Source organism: Otolemur garnettii, unplaced genomic scaffold (assembly GCF_000181295.1).
Source record: "Otolemur garnettii isolate 467f Iridium unplaced genomic scaffold, OtoGar3 scaffold00074, whole genome shotgun sequence".
NCBI classification, from domain to species: Eukaryota; Metazoa; Chordata; class Mammalia; order Primates; family Galagidae; genus Otolemur; species Otolemur garnettii.
The window spans coordinates 4,161,811-4,176,771 of NW_003852469.1; the positions used below are offsets into that span (position 1 = coordinate 4,161,811).

The 14,961-nt window shown below is 43.6% G+C and overlaps 1 protein-coding gene across 5 annotated transcripts in view; it reads left to right on the forward strand.

Moving 5' to 3' along the window:
• EBF2 (early B cell factor 2) overlaps nucleotides 1-14,961 on the forward strand; it is a 192,527-nt gene that overhangs the window by 107,810 nt on the left and 69,756 nt on the right. The window lies entirely within an intron of this gene.

Below are 14,961 nucleotides of genomic sequence, written 5' to 3' on the forward strand. Positions count from 1 at the left end.
TTATGTTCTGGACTGAAATTGCCAGGCGAAGATGCCGTCCTTAAGAACGCTTCTTCCTGCCTCTGACGATCACAATTTGGGGTGCTCAGGATTTGTGTAACCCTGTGTCCTGGGCCTCACACAGTTCTCCCTAATAACTTAGGGTCCTTGAGGGAAACTGTGGTGGTCACTTTCCCATTTGCCTTAGAACTGCAGCCTGTGTCCCGGCTGCAGACGAGCTATCCAGGGCGGCCAAGGATGTCTTTTAATAATACATATTTTTAAAGGACAGTTTAAGGAAATCTTCCTGGTGGACCCAAGCACAGAGCAATCCAGCAACACAGCGGCGAGAAGCAGAATGACTTTTTCGAAGCAGTCTGGACCCGGAGAGTTGGGGTATAAGGTCTTTTTGAATCCGATCGTTGCCTTAAAAATGTGTCGACTGAGCCGTTTTCTGCTTCCGCCTGACTTCATAACGAGTTCTCTACTCATCTGCCGCCTTTCATCACACGGAGCCTTGCCATTACCAAGTAACACTTCACATTAGCTCCCAGCGCGCAGAAGTTTCTGGTTACATGGCTGCAGTTGCCGCCTAATGTTACCACCCCTCCCCAGCCCAGCGGACCTGATGGGGGGGGGGGTGCTTTTATTTTAATTTCCTTTCTCCTGCTGGTTGCAACTTTGGAGGGGGAACCCAAGCCGCCTCCTCCGCCTCCTCCTCCTCGCAAACAGGGTTAGTGCCTCTTTAAGGAATATTTAAATTGCATTTCCTACTGTCAGTTAAGTCTCATCAATCATGTTTTTAATTAAAAAGAAGGACATCTACATCCCACTTTTCGACTCAAAGTGCATAATGAAACCGTAGTCTGGGGCAGGGCTGGGGAGAGTTTCGGTTTTGCTTGCTGCATTCAGCAGAGATGCGGGGAGGTCAGGAACACTGGTGCATATGCTAGTGGCAAACAAATAACACTCCTGATAGGGCCGGGTGACATGTGTCAACCCTTGTCATCGAGAAACAAGAAAGGCAATGTGCCCAGACAAAGGGTAGGGTGGAATCTCTACACACTGGCAGAACCTGACCCACGCGCACGGGCTTTGTATAGCAGATGCCGCGGCTCATTGTTCCGGGCCTCCCTCCCCGGTACCCCTGACAACAGCCACTGCCGCTGGCATTCCACCCTGACATCTGTTCAGCTTTATTGATGCAGCCCTGGAGGAATTCCCAGTGTAAACAGGGAATTCTCTAAGGGAACCCCGTGTTGTAAAGGGATGAGGTGCATAATGCAAAGATTTAACCACTATTTAAAGGTGTGACACTTGATTGAAAGTGACTTGCTTTCCCCCCCCTTCCAGTCCCACCTCCCTCTCCATCCTTAACTGTATTTGGCACCAACTGGCTGCAACAACACCTCACCTCCCCCCTTCCTTGTTGCTTGGTGTTTTCCTGATGCATAACTGTTAGAAAGAATGAAGGGGGGTGGGGGGAGCCTGGGTACCACCGTCCAGAGGAAAGAAAGCCACTTAAAAAAAATTCTGGGTTACAGTCAATTGAGTCTAGTTGTCACATTGGGATCCTGCCTGCTGCCCACCCACACTCCTGGCGAGAAACAGCTTGGAAGTCGCTTGGTCCTGTGGCTGCGGCTAATGGGGTGGGCTTTGTGCTCCTCGCTGGAAGCAACTGTGGCAGTTTACGGTCCCTCAGCAAAGCCCGGTTGTACTCGTTCTGGCAGTGCGAGAACTTAGGGGATTTGCCTTTGGAATTTTATGTTTTTGGCACTGGCGCCATAGGATATTAATAAGGATTTTTTTAAAAGCGGACCTGATGGGACACGTAATGCATCCGTCACTGCTCCGGCAAAAGTACGTGCGCGCTCTGGCAGCTCTGAAATGTTGCAGCCTCACTCAACTTGGCTGATCCTCAAGCTCAGGGAGTGTCGTGTGAGCTCCGGCTACTCACATTTTGTGGCTTCAGTTAAACACGCAGAGATCCGTGAACGGGGCCCCGTGCAGCGTGACCGCATCCAGTTAGGAGTGAACTTGGTTTATCGTAATACGTGGAGGGGGGTCTGTTCTGTGAGGTCCTGGGCAGAATGTGGAAGGGTCTCCAGCCCTGTTCCCTTCCAATGGACTGGTGGAGAGACAAAATTTGAAAATAGCAATGACACCTTCCTGCACTATCAGAATAAAGAAGGTCCTGCATGACCATAATAAAGGCAAGAGAAAAATGGCAAAATTACCAGAGTATGAAGTCCAAGGTCATAAAAGGAAATCTGTCTCTCCCAGGGCCTGAAGGAGGGCTCACCTGGGTTTTCAGAGAACGGATACCAAAAATAAGCTTTGGGTGTGCATGTGTGTGTGCACTTGTGTGCAAGTTATTGATAGTCAGCAGGGCAATTCCTCACCTGGAGTTTTAAGATTTGCTTTCACCTGGCCATTCTCCATCTTTGAAGAAAGGTGCCCTTCCGTCGTGGAAGGCATCGGAGAAGCTATTTAAGTCAAAAGGATGACTGGCTGTTGAGCAAGGCTCTTGTTCCTCACACTGCCACAAATTGAATTTTTACTTAAAACAACAGCAATCCTCTAGAGATACTTTTTTTCCCCCTAAAAATAATTTAAATATTTTCTTCTGACCAAAATAGCGTGTGATCATTTTAGACAATTTAGAAACTATGGACAAACGAAATAAAATAAAATGAAAATGACCCTTGAACCCACTGCTCAGACATAACCATTAATCCTCGATGTTCGCTGGCTTCTAGACGTGTCTTTTCTTTCTCTCTCCCTTTCTCTCCCTGTATTTAAACCAAAGAGTGATGATCCTGTGTTTACTGTTTTGTATTCTGGTTTTCTTTTAATTTACTAGACTATCTTTTGGTATCATCAGAAGAGGATTCCTTTTGTATATCAGAGCTATTACCCATTTCAGGCTAATGTGGTTTCCACTACTTTGCTATAAATAATGCTGCAAGGACCATCTACGATAAATTAGGTTTTGGGGGCATATCCATGGGTTGGTCTTTGAGATAATCCTTAAAACCACCGGGCCAAAGGTTTTTGATCCGTATTGCCAAACAGTGAGAAAGACTGTAGCAGCTGATGCTACCTGCAGCATCCATACCCCATATGGAATCTTCTGGGTATATTCCTGTGTGCAGAATCCGTGTGGTGAAGTTATAGTCCCCTTTTCTGTAGCTTCACGGCAGCATTTCTAATTAACATGTCCATTCCCAATGCCTTCCCATCTGTATTCCTTTGCCTACAATCACTGAAAAGTGGTATCAACAGCTCAGTGCTGACAGAAGGCCCAGTCCGGCAACATAACTCTTCCTTGTCCACTTAAAAGTTAACTTTGACATTTTGAACAGTCACAGATTTGAAGCAAACTGGAATTCAGGCCCAGTTCTAAAAACAAAAACAAAAACAAAAACACACTGACACTCAGTGTGCCTACCAGGACCTGTTGGATGGTAGGGGAGGGAAAGCAGGTGACAGCTTTTCAAGCGTGTGCACTTGCCCTAGAACGTGACTGTGGTTGGGTTGCCCTGTTAAGCACAGTTTGCCTTCACTGAGTTTGAATATACCTTTTGGGATTCAAAATAATTTTGCAACAGTGGATACAGACCTTCTTTATGTGTTATTGGTCTGGGAACAGCAACAGATTAAAAAAATATATTACCAGGTCAAATAACAGCTGTTATTATTAAGTTCAGCTTTTATTATCAATTTGCCAGTAGATTCCGGCAGTAAAAAAAAAAAAAAAAAAAAAAAAAAAAAGTCTGCATCTGAGCTTTTTGCTAATCAGTACTCTCATTTTGCTAATATTCTAACGACTGTCAATTTACTTCCTTGCTGCCATTTGCAGAATTTTCCAATTAGCAGCAAACCTGTTCCACCTTCTCCTGTAATTACGGGGGACTCAGTTCAGATCAGCTGCGGCCAGACAGCATATGATGTAGTTGCCAAAATCTGTGCAATGTTGTTTTTAACCTTTGCATGTGCTGGCACGGTCTTAACATCTCTGTTTGTAGGCAGGAGGCTTCCGCAGTAGTGGCATGTGTCAAAATATCAAAATTATTTTTAATAAACACTCAACAAGGATGAAAACAGGGATAGGAGCATATTTGGTTTGGGGATCAATTTAATGTCTGCTTCAGATTCAGTAGTGTCCCCATTCTGCCCCCTCCTTTAAAACAAACAAGCAGACCAACCAACCAAAGGTCTTTTAAAAAGGAATAGTTGAGAGTTGCCGAATTGCATCAATTCCTGCCTTTCTTAGTTAAAAAAAAATTATTAAAGAATCCTAAAACTTGGAATGCAGAGGTCCTCATAGCCATGCGGGGTGTTGTCATTTTAATAAACACCCTCTGGCATGGTGGAGGGGCTCCACCTCCCTAAGGTCACACAGCTAGTTATGTGCAGAATTGGGACTAGAACCCAAGCCTTCTGCCTCCATCCAAGGTTTGTTCCACTACAGCACACGTTGTCCCCCTCCTCTTGGTGGCTTCTCACTATGGCAGGAGACAGAACAGGATAGTCTGGCCCGATTGCTTGTTTCAAAGAATGCCTTGCTAGGAGGATCAAAGCCAATCCAACCCTCTCAAAGCGGCCTAAACAGCTGATGTTGCAGTAACAACAATAGTGCAGCAATAACTATTATTGCTACATGAAAAAAATATATTTAATAATAAGCTCATTGATTTTTAACAGCATCTCTGTGTTGCCTAATTGATGGGAAGTTGTATGTTTGTGTAGCCGATGGGTGTTATGAATTAAATATGGCCGTCTTTCCTTGAGGGACGCATGTCAATGCAAGGAAGACGAAGATCTACATTCCCCCCAAGCAAAATAGTCCCCTTGTACCAGGAGCTGGGAGGACTGAAATGCGTACAAAAATAAAAACCATCCATCACTGTTTATTAAGTGCTGCTACTTGAAGGTAAAAGGGATATTGAACTGTTTTTAAATTGGAAGGAATGTAGCTGGACAAAATATTGATGGTAATATTAGCTGGGTGACAAATTTTATTCTTTTGTCCACATTCATCAAAGGAGCAATTTGGAGTGAATTATTCTATCTGTGCCCATAAACCATTTTTTTCTTCCCTTTTTACTTTTTTAAGCACACATGTTTATTAAGGAACATGGGGTAGGGGGATGATACCGTCTGGTCCAGGCTGTTCAAACCTTGCTACGTGAGTCAGAGGTTCCACAATTGCTTCAGACCAGGCCATACATTGATCTTCAAGGTGCTTATATAAAATTTAATATGGCCTTAAAAATTGAGGCAGATCGAGCCCGTTCCCACAATTTAAAAGAAAAGGGGTGGGTCAGATTTGATTTCATTTTTAGCTGTGGTTTTCAAGTGGAAGTTCTGAAGCATTTATTTATTTTTCCAAATTTATAGTGTGCCCCTTCAGTCCAATGTTCACTGGCCGCTGTTCAATGAAAACATCCAAGTTTCTATGGCAAAATAGGCTGAAGCAGGGAAATGAAAATTGAAAATGTCGGCTGACAATGGGGGGAATTTCAATAAAAATTTAGTTTGAAGTTTCATTTGCTTCAACTCTGTTCAACTTCCAGTCATTTTTGTTTTTAATGAGGCTATGCAAGCTCTTAGATGTTTCATGAAAATTTTAGCAGGCAGACCAGCATACTCAGCCATAGAGAGAGATTTAAGACTGGGTGCAATCTGTCGTGTTTTTAGAAAGGCCTACTGTGTGCACAGAACTGGTTTGGGGGTTGGTATCCTTGACTGCTTCATTTAGATTTTTGAAATACTGGGTTTTCCATCCTCAAATGTGCAGTTAGCCAAAATGACAGTCTCATCTCCTCTGATGGAGCTCATCTTCTCAACCAAAGTCACCTTCATTGAGCAACAGAAAGAGGTTTGTTTGTAAGTAAATTTATAAACTTTGAAATCCCTCCAACAGGGCAGTGCCTGTGGCTCAAAGGGGTAGGGCGCTGGCCCCATATGCTGGAGGTGGCAGGTTCAAGCCCAACCCTGGCCAAAAACTGCAAAAAAAAAAAAAAAAAAAAAAATTCCCTCCAAAAAGGCTGCTATAAAGCAAAGTGGATTTTTTTGGGATGTCACTTGACTTTTATAGCTCTCCTTCACAAATAAATGAGGATAGTTTTAAGGAAGCTGTATAATTAGTCAATTGGTCAACAAGACTTTAAAGGCACTGAGCAATTGTAACACTTATGTAGCACTTTATGTTTGCCAATAAATTTTTTCCTATACTGTTTTGTTTAATTGTATAGCTAATATTATTGGTGTTGGTCAGAGAGGGACAGTGACTTCTCTAAAGTCACACAGTTATGAAGTAATGGGGTCTCATTCAGATGTTCCCAAACTATTTTTCCCACACTGCTTGAGATAATGCAAGTTACTATAAGATTAAATACCAAATAAGTAGCACAGTTAGAAGTATGCTTCATTCTGGATGAGCTTTGAGGATATCATCTGAATAAAACCAAGCACCTGTGGGTCCCCTTCTCAGGACGATGGCATACCCAGATGGGTCAGCAGCCAAAAGTAATTGAACGTAATTCTAGTTAGTCTCTGTATTTTGCAAAGAATGTTAAAGTAATTGAGAACCCACTCAATTCTCTTATGAAGAGAATCCACTTCATAAAATACTTTGTTTTGTTCACTGTCTCCCACTTCTGCCACCATAAGTCAATATGCAACTGGAACATTTATGAGAATTGTAACACTTTAGAATGACCATAATTCATTCTTCAGGGTTCTTCCCAGATTCTTCTTCCTTTTCCCCCTTCTTTTCCTTTTTCCTTTTCTCATGAGTAAACCATAGCCCTTTCTACCATGATTTCAACATTTTCTCCTTCATATTTGGGTCTGAGTAAGGCTTGAGAGCTTAGCAGGGGATAAGTGTACATACATTTTCTAAGGAGGAAGACAGTGGGCTCAAGGATCAAGACTTAGGATGGCATTTAACTGTGTGATCTGAAAGAGAAATAGAACTTACAGGATTGCAAAAGCAGAAAAGAACATCTAATAGAAAGAAATGAAGATATACAGCAAATAAATATTAAAACAATGAAGCTTCTTGACTTAAAAACAGAATAAGCCCACAATTTAAAGTCTTATTGAGTGGCTTGGCACCTGTAGCTCAGTGAGTAGGGCACCGGCTACATATACGGAAGCTGGTGGGTTTGAACCTGGCCTGGGCCTGCTAAAACAACAATGGCAACTGCAACCAAAAAATAGCCGGGTGTTGTGGCGAGCACCTGAAGTCCCAGCTACTTGGGAGGCTGAGGCAAGAGAATTGCTCAAGCCCAAGAGTTCGAGGTTGCTATGAGCTGTGACACCATGGCACTCTACCAAGGGTGACATAGTGAGACTCTGTCTCAAAAAAAAAAAAAAAAGTCTGAGTGTTTGCTGTCAATAAGTACTGTACTAAGTGCTCACCATAGACCCTGATAAAATGCTTTGGGAAGAAAGAAAAGTTACACTGATTACTTTGTCTGTTGGGAGCTGGGTCAGTACAGTGACAAGACAAGCAAACCTAGAGCCACGTTGCCCAGCCCACATCACATCTCCACCACCCAATGGCTGTGTGATTTTGTGCAAGTTCCTTAACCTCTTTTTTACCTCAGTTTCCCCATCTGTCAAATAGGGATATTATCTCACAAGATTGTTGTGAGCAGGTGAATGAATTAATATGAATGGATCACTTGGTAAGAAATAGTTGTATGACATTGGACAGATAAGCACTTTTTCTAGGATAAGTTCATGAACTTAATTGTTGACCACGTGATGATAGTTGTGATAGCCATTCCAGAAAAAGAGTTCCAAAATTTTTTTTGAAGGGTACACTAGGCACTGGCATTGGTGTATAGCTTCCCAGGGGAAGTACTTCAAAGGTGACCATAGTGATACTCAACAATGAGGTATGTGGCATTTTTTCTGGGACGAGTTTGCAAACTTAATTATCTGACCTCATATTACTTTACATTGAACTGTCTCTGCACAGTCTGTTTTGAACTGATGATATAATACCAACAAGTGCCATTTATTGAGTGTTACTTTAGTACTTTAGTACTCACTAAATCAGTACTTACTATACAAGATTTTATTTAATGCTCCCGAGCATTCTCTATGGTAGGGGCCGCCTATGTGGCAGGTGCATCTGGGAAGGTAGGAGGTGTTTCCTGGTCTGTTTGTAGTTTGGGCAAGCCTGGTCCCCTTTCTGGTAGAAAGGGACGTCCTCTAGTTCCCTTCTGCCTTCTGTCTCCCTGGTGGGATGTGCCGTAAGGGAGTAAATGCAACATCTGCATGGGCTCTCTCTCTCTCTCTTTTTTTTTTTTTTTGGTAGCAAACCCAGATAAGACTGAAGATTTATGGAGACCAAGTTTCTAAAATGTTCTCCTCTTCCTGCAGCATGAGAAATTCAACTTGTACATCTTTGATGCCCAAGAGCCCAAAGAAAGCAGAGTAAATGTTTCAGGAATTCATACTAACTATGCTTTTAATTTTTTTGCTGACTGAATTCAACCTAAAGAAAAACATTTACCCATACCAGCTTCTAGCCAATTTCTTTTCCCCGTTAATTAGGGAAGACCCACGTCTGACAGATTCTGGAAGTTTGGTTGCAGTTGTGTGGAGGTGAGGAGAGGAGACAGGCCCTGTTCCTTCTAGGATGGGACTGGTTCCTTGTATTTCTATTTTGATGGAATAGAGTAAATATATTCCGGGCTTTTCCTGAGACAATGTAGGCCAGGTTGTATTCTTAACAAGGTTTTCTTATTAGAGTTATGTAACCCCTCCAGAAAAGTAGGGGATTTCTCAGAGAAGAAAAAAAAAAACTTGTGAAAGTTAACACACTTTGATTATAGTTGGGAAGCAGTAATAATAGTATCGCATAAACCCACTCTGTTTAGGACTCAAGTTACAGTTGAGTACGTTTTAGTCTTACGTGTATAAATAAGTGTTATAAGGCTATAGTGGCACAAATCCCAGAAATACTGCCCATCCTTTCCCTACCTCCGGGAGGTATAAGGTGCACCATGAGCTTAGAGAGGAGTGCTGTCTACCCTGGGGACCACTATTTGTTACTGTTAGGTTCTTTCATGTGTCTATAGTGTCGATTGTTCTGTCTGGAAAAGAAATTTCCTATTGGTCCTTGTGTTGGATTTCTCCAGGGAAACAGAACCAACAGGAAATTTTATATATATCCTTTACCTCTGATAAGAAATGAGTTCGTTGTGGGTAGGGTAGAAGATATCAAGTCTGAGATCTGTGAGACTGGATTTGATGCTGCAGTCTCGAAGGAGAATTTCTTTTCCAGGAAAGCCCAGTTTCTGCTCTTGAAGCCTTCAACTGATTGGACAAGGCCCACCCACATTATTAGGGGTGCTCTCTTGCAGTCAGCGGATTGCAGATGTCAACCACATCTACAGAGTACCTTCAGCGTAGTGGGTAGGCCAGTGTTGGATGAGATAACTGGGTCTGAGAGCCCAGCCACGTTGACGCATAAAACTAACCACCACCATCCCAAAACTCATTTACTGAACTGTGGGGCTTCTAAATCTTCTTGCTGGCCCACAAAGGAGCATGTAGAGTCCAGTGGTTCTCAATCTTCCTAATGCTGTGGCCCTTTAATATAGTTCCTGTGGGTCGCGACCCACAGGTTGAGAACTACTGACGTAGACTCCTCCTTCATCCCTGGGAAATACTCTGATCTGTTGGAAATCTTCTGCTCAGACTTCAGGGTAGTTTGGTGAATACAATTTGCTTCAAAGGTGATGAATAGAAAGTTTTCAGTCTTCCTGGGAAATAATTAACTATTATTTATTTAGAACAGTGGTGAAAAGTTTTAGAAAAGTAGCCTGGAACTGTGGGGAGGAATCATAGCTCTGTGAGTTAGTTGGACATGAGTTTTTATGTCTGGACTTTAACAAAGTGGAACATGGACGAGACAGTAAGTGTCACAGAGATGGGACCAGTGCAGACTTTCTGACTTAATCCTTAGGACGGCACACTCAGGCTCAGAGAAGGTGATGTACAGGGAAGAGGTATGTCCACTTTGCCAAAGTCAAGGTCAGAGACTGATGATCAGCCCACAGAGGCCTGAGTCTTTTCCACCTTTTTGGGCTATTTCCCGAGACTTGATCACCATCCATTCAAGCAATAGTTCATTATTTCTTAGCAGACTCAAGAAGAATATAAGAATGTTGGCATTAAAACAAAGGAGGAGACTCTTCCTAGCCCAGACCATGTTCTCTAAGTATCTTCCTTTTGCAATGGCATCTATGGTGGGCAAGGCAGCCTGCCTTGGATTCAGGCCCAGAGAATATATGGAAACCCGGGACTTCGCTCCCAGATAACCAGACAAAGGATGGGGAGGCCCCCCTCACACATAGCATCATGGCCCCTTGGTACCCAGGGACACGGAGCCCTCACCTGGTGCCTAACAGTAGAAGATCTGAAGTTCTCTCAAGCTCTCAGAGCTGACGGCATAGTTGAGCCAAGACTCTAGAGCCCCTGTTGGGTTGGAGGGTTGAGGGATCGTTTGTAATGATGTAGAGTGGGGAAGTAGGAGAGGCATTGTAATCAGCACACTGCAAACACGCCAGGGTGAGTGAGACTGGACAAGGAGAGACCTTCCTACAAATCAGCTGATCCCTGCAGGTATTTTAGGGACACTTGTAATCAGAATCTGTGAATTTCCAAACCCAAGTATAGGGATAGTTATATTTGACCTTTCAAATGCATCCCCCACATGGGCTGTAAGGGTTTTACAAAAAATCAAAATCTTCTTTTCTACCATGGAAATGAAATGCTGACTGCTTTCTCCTTTGCCCCAGATGGACTGTGAAGGGACGTGGGGGCCCCACAGCCCTATGTGACTCACAGGCAGCTGCTCTGACCTGAGGCTTGCACAGACCTCCAAAGAAGGCAGTGCAGAGGCTCGGCTGCCCCATGATTAGGCCCTGAAGAGCCATTCTGCATTTCTGGCAGTTGACACGCACACATGCATAGACACACAGGCATACACACACTTCACAAAGGCAGCTGATGAAGTGTGTTCACAAGGACTGGCTGTGGTGAGGTAATGGTGGGCTGGGGTGGGGGATTAGACTTGGGAATTAGAGAATCGAAGGCTGACAAATGATAACTTCCTCAGGGCCCCTCCGCAAGGCTCCAACACTTTGCTGCACATCAACATGATCCGGTGTTCCTAGTGGAACCCAAGACTCTGACAGTTCCCCCAGTTGCTCACTCTGAAGACCTCCCTCAGCTCATTGTGTGTACTGAAATTCACAGGATTAGGTAGCGATAAAATTTGTCATAGGTGTAACTTTTCAAAATTGCAAGAGTAACAAGGGATAGGTCAGAATTTCCCCAAACAGGAAACATACCACCAAGCTTCTAAGTTGTAGGGCCCCATTTGGTCCTTTAGTCACAACAATGGAAAGATGAACAGAGTCACAGAGCTGTAGGAGAGCCATGAGAACAGGACTGGCTTGTCCTCCCAAGGCCAAAGCACCCTAAAAACATGTCTGGGAAAACCCCCAGCCCTGTATTGAAGGATAAGTTCCTATTTTCTCTGCATCTGGTGTGTTTCTGGGTTCCAGTGGGTATGATTATAGGGGCATTTTAAGGGTCACCTTGCTCTCCCGTATTCAGCAAGTGTGTCAAAGGTACAGAGGAGGTGCATTTACAATGTATTGTGCCAAATCATATCTAGTAAGAATCAGAATTCAAGCTTAGATACCTGTTCATCGAGCCACAGTACCGGGAGATTAGTCATGCTAACGAAAGCCATTTGGCCCTGGTTTCTTTGCAAACAAAGCTATCTGTGTTGCTCCATTTAATCTAGCACATATCTGGCAATTATTGATATTAAATTGATTTAGTGTTTCAAAGCATGTTTCAGACACCAAACACAAACGTCTCAGTTTATTTTACAGCCGAATACGGAACATGAATTCCTTCCTGATGTAATCAGCTTTTCATTTAACCCCTACACTATAAGCGTTGATCCCTCCTTAACTCGGTGACTTAATTACTGTCCACCGGGCCCTCCTTCTGTGAAATTTATTCTCTGGAAATAAACGGAACCCTTTGGGTGGAGGGTCACCTGCCTAAACTCCAGAGAGGATCCCTTTCACCACGTCAAAAGACTATTTGCTAAGTATGGTTATTTACCAGAGGCCGATTCTATGGTAGGAACATTAATGATATCTACGGTTTCATAAGAAGGTTCTAAAAGGGGTCTTAAGTAGTGTCCCAAGGCACCTAAGTAATTCTCCCAGCGTATCTCAGAGGAATTGCCCAATTTTACAGGGAAGATGTGTGAGGGAACTTGCGTAGGGGGAAGGTGGGAGGAGGCAAGAGAAAGAAGGAGGTGAAAATATTGTCAGTAACATAAGCAGTAATTGAACATGATCTTCTTATGCTTAAATTTTATCCTCTGGGTCACACTGCCTCCTACATTACATTATCGGTATTAACATAAGCACGGGAGATTAATTTTATAGATCACATGCAAAATAGATGACATTTATCTTCTTCACTTTTCAATGAGTCATCTCATTAGGAGAAACATAAACATCCAGCCGAGGTTAAAATAGTTAAGAACCAAATTAATCCACTGACTGCTGTATCACTCTAAAAAAAATAAAGTTCATCTGCCTAGCTTTGTTTACCAAAAAAGACCTGGCGGCTGTGTTCTAGATAATTATTGATACCAAGCCTGCAGGTAGAGTCTGTTTGTAACAGGATACTAAACTTTAAGATGAGGACCAGTTGTGAACAACTGTGAACTGGACGTCACTGGGCCTTTCAATTGAATTATATCAAACTTGAACCAAGTTGCCCCTGCGCTCTTTTGAGAGCTCTTTTGATGAGTTTAGAATGCATATTATTAAAAAAAAAAACCCTGAGACACATTACTGGGACTGGTGAATTCTCCTTTGTATATATCTGTATATCATAAAATATATTAATATATCATAACTATTACATGAATATATGTCATGTAATACACACATGTAAGAAAGGCACGGTGGCTATTAAGTCATCAAGTCGAGGGATCAATGCTTTTTTACACACACATGCATACAGTAGAACCTCTGTAAGTTGACCACCCAAGGGACTACGACTAACTGGTCCACATCTGGAGGTGGTCAACGTAAGGAATTAGGCCTACTGTACTGATAACGTATGTGTGGTCTGTGAAAATTAGGTCAACTTGAGGTGCTGGTCAGTGTGGTGGGTGGTCAACTGGGGAGGTTCTGCTATGTGTATGTGGATGTGTGTATATATGAAACTCTAGACGTAAAACAGCTGCTGAGCTATTTGTTCAGCATGATTTTGTGGTGCTCGTCTTGGCCAGCTGAGGAATGATAAAGGGGAAAGGGGCTGATTTTTCGGGTTCTGCCGTATTTCGAGACAGAATTCTACCTCCTAGGAGGAGTGGTAGAATTGTAGCTTTAGTTCACATCGATCGAATAGGCAGCCAATCTGTTCATGCTCACGAGAGGGACACGAGGACGTCCCTGTCACAGTGTTGGGCCCCAGGCATTCTGGGCAGTTTCTAGAGTGGCCTTTCTGCCCCTGGGCTTACCAGGGAGAGCCTGAAGTCAGGTCCCCAGCGTCCAGTGTCCAAGTCGGCAGAGAGCACCCGGCCCCGCAGAGCGGCCGGTCTCCCCGCACGGCCTGCCGTCTCTTCCCCAGGGAGGCCTGGCCATTCTTTCCCAGGCCTCCAGGCCCATCCTGCTGCTCGCTGGGGTCCTGGCTACTCCCTGAGAAAACAGAGCCGTCTCTGTGGCCTCTGAGTGAAAGGCTGAGATGTTTCACTTCCAGGTCAGCTGCTGATTCCCCAAGGGAAGTGATTTTTTTTTTTTCTTTAATGGTTGTATTCCATTATCCACCGCGTGGGGAGAAACCACAAACGCAACTTGAAACCCCAGGATCAGAAAGAATCATGTCAGTAAAACCAAGTCTCTGGTTTTTGCAGATTAGTGGATACTGAACATGTCAACTAGGCCTTTCTCCCAACTGATCTTAAAACTTGAGTCATGTATTTAATTCTCTGCCAGATTCCAAAAAGAATTTGAGATGGTTCATTTGGCTTATGAAAACTTTTTTAGAAGGCATTTGGGGGGTGGGGGGTGAGAGAGCCAAGGGTACCGAAAATCCTACCTGAATTTTGGGGACTCGATGCAACTTTTATATTTTTTGTGCTACTCTGTCTTTTATGAGACATATGTGGGCATGAAAGTGAATGTGTTGGCTCAGTAATGATTCTGTTCTGATGAAAGAAATGGGTGGCTGAACTATTTTAAAGTTGAGAAATGTTTGCAGACACCTGCTAGACTCCCCCATTCTTATTCTCAGGAAAGATTTTCTTGATTTGAGTCATCCTGAGTACCTGGTCTCAAGTTCTGGGTAGGAACATACTCCACTGCACCAGGTTTTAAGTCTAGATCTTATTTAATGAAGGGTAAGAATAAATCCCTAAAATGAACACTAATCTCCAGACGTGGTGTGAACTTATAAAACATTGTGTAATGGCTCGGTGCCTGTGGCTCAAGTGGCTAAGGCGCCAGCCCCATACACCTAAGGTGGCAGGTTCAAATCCAGCCTGGGCCCGCCAAAGAACAATGATGGCTGCAACCAAAAAAATAGCCAGGCGTTGTGGCAGGCACCTGTGGTCCCAGCTACTTGGGAGGCAGAGGCAGGAGACTCGCTTGGGCCCAGGAGCTGGAGGTTGCTGTGAGCTGTAATGCCACGGCACTCTACCCAGGGTGACAGCTTGAGGTTCTGTCTCAAAAAAAAAAAAAAAAAGAAAACTGCTGTAACAGAGAAAACATATCTATAATTATGCGAAAGATCATTGTAAGGACAAACTGCAGACCTGGTTAGGACAGGAAAAGAGAAGAACAGAAAAGGGTCCCCAAATAAAATGACATTCAGGTTTTGGCCTTGAAGGATGGAGAGGGCACTGCAGCC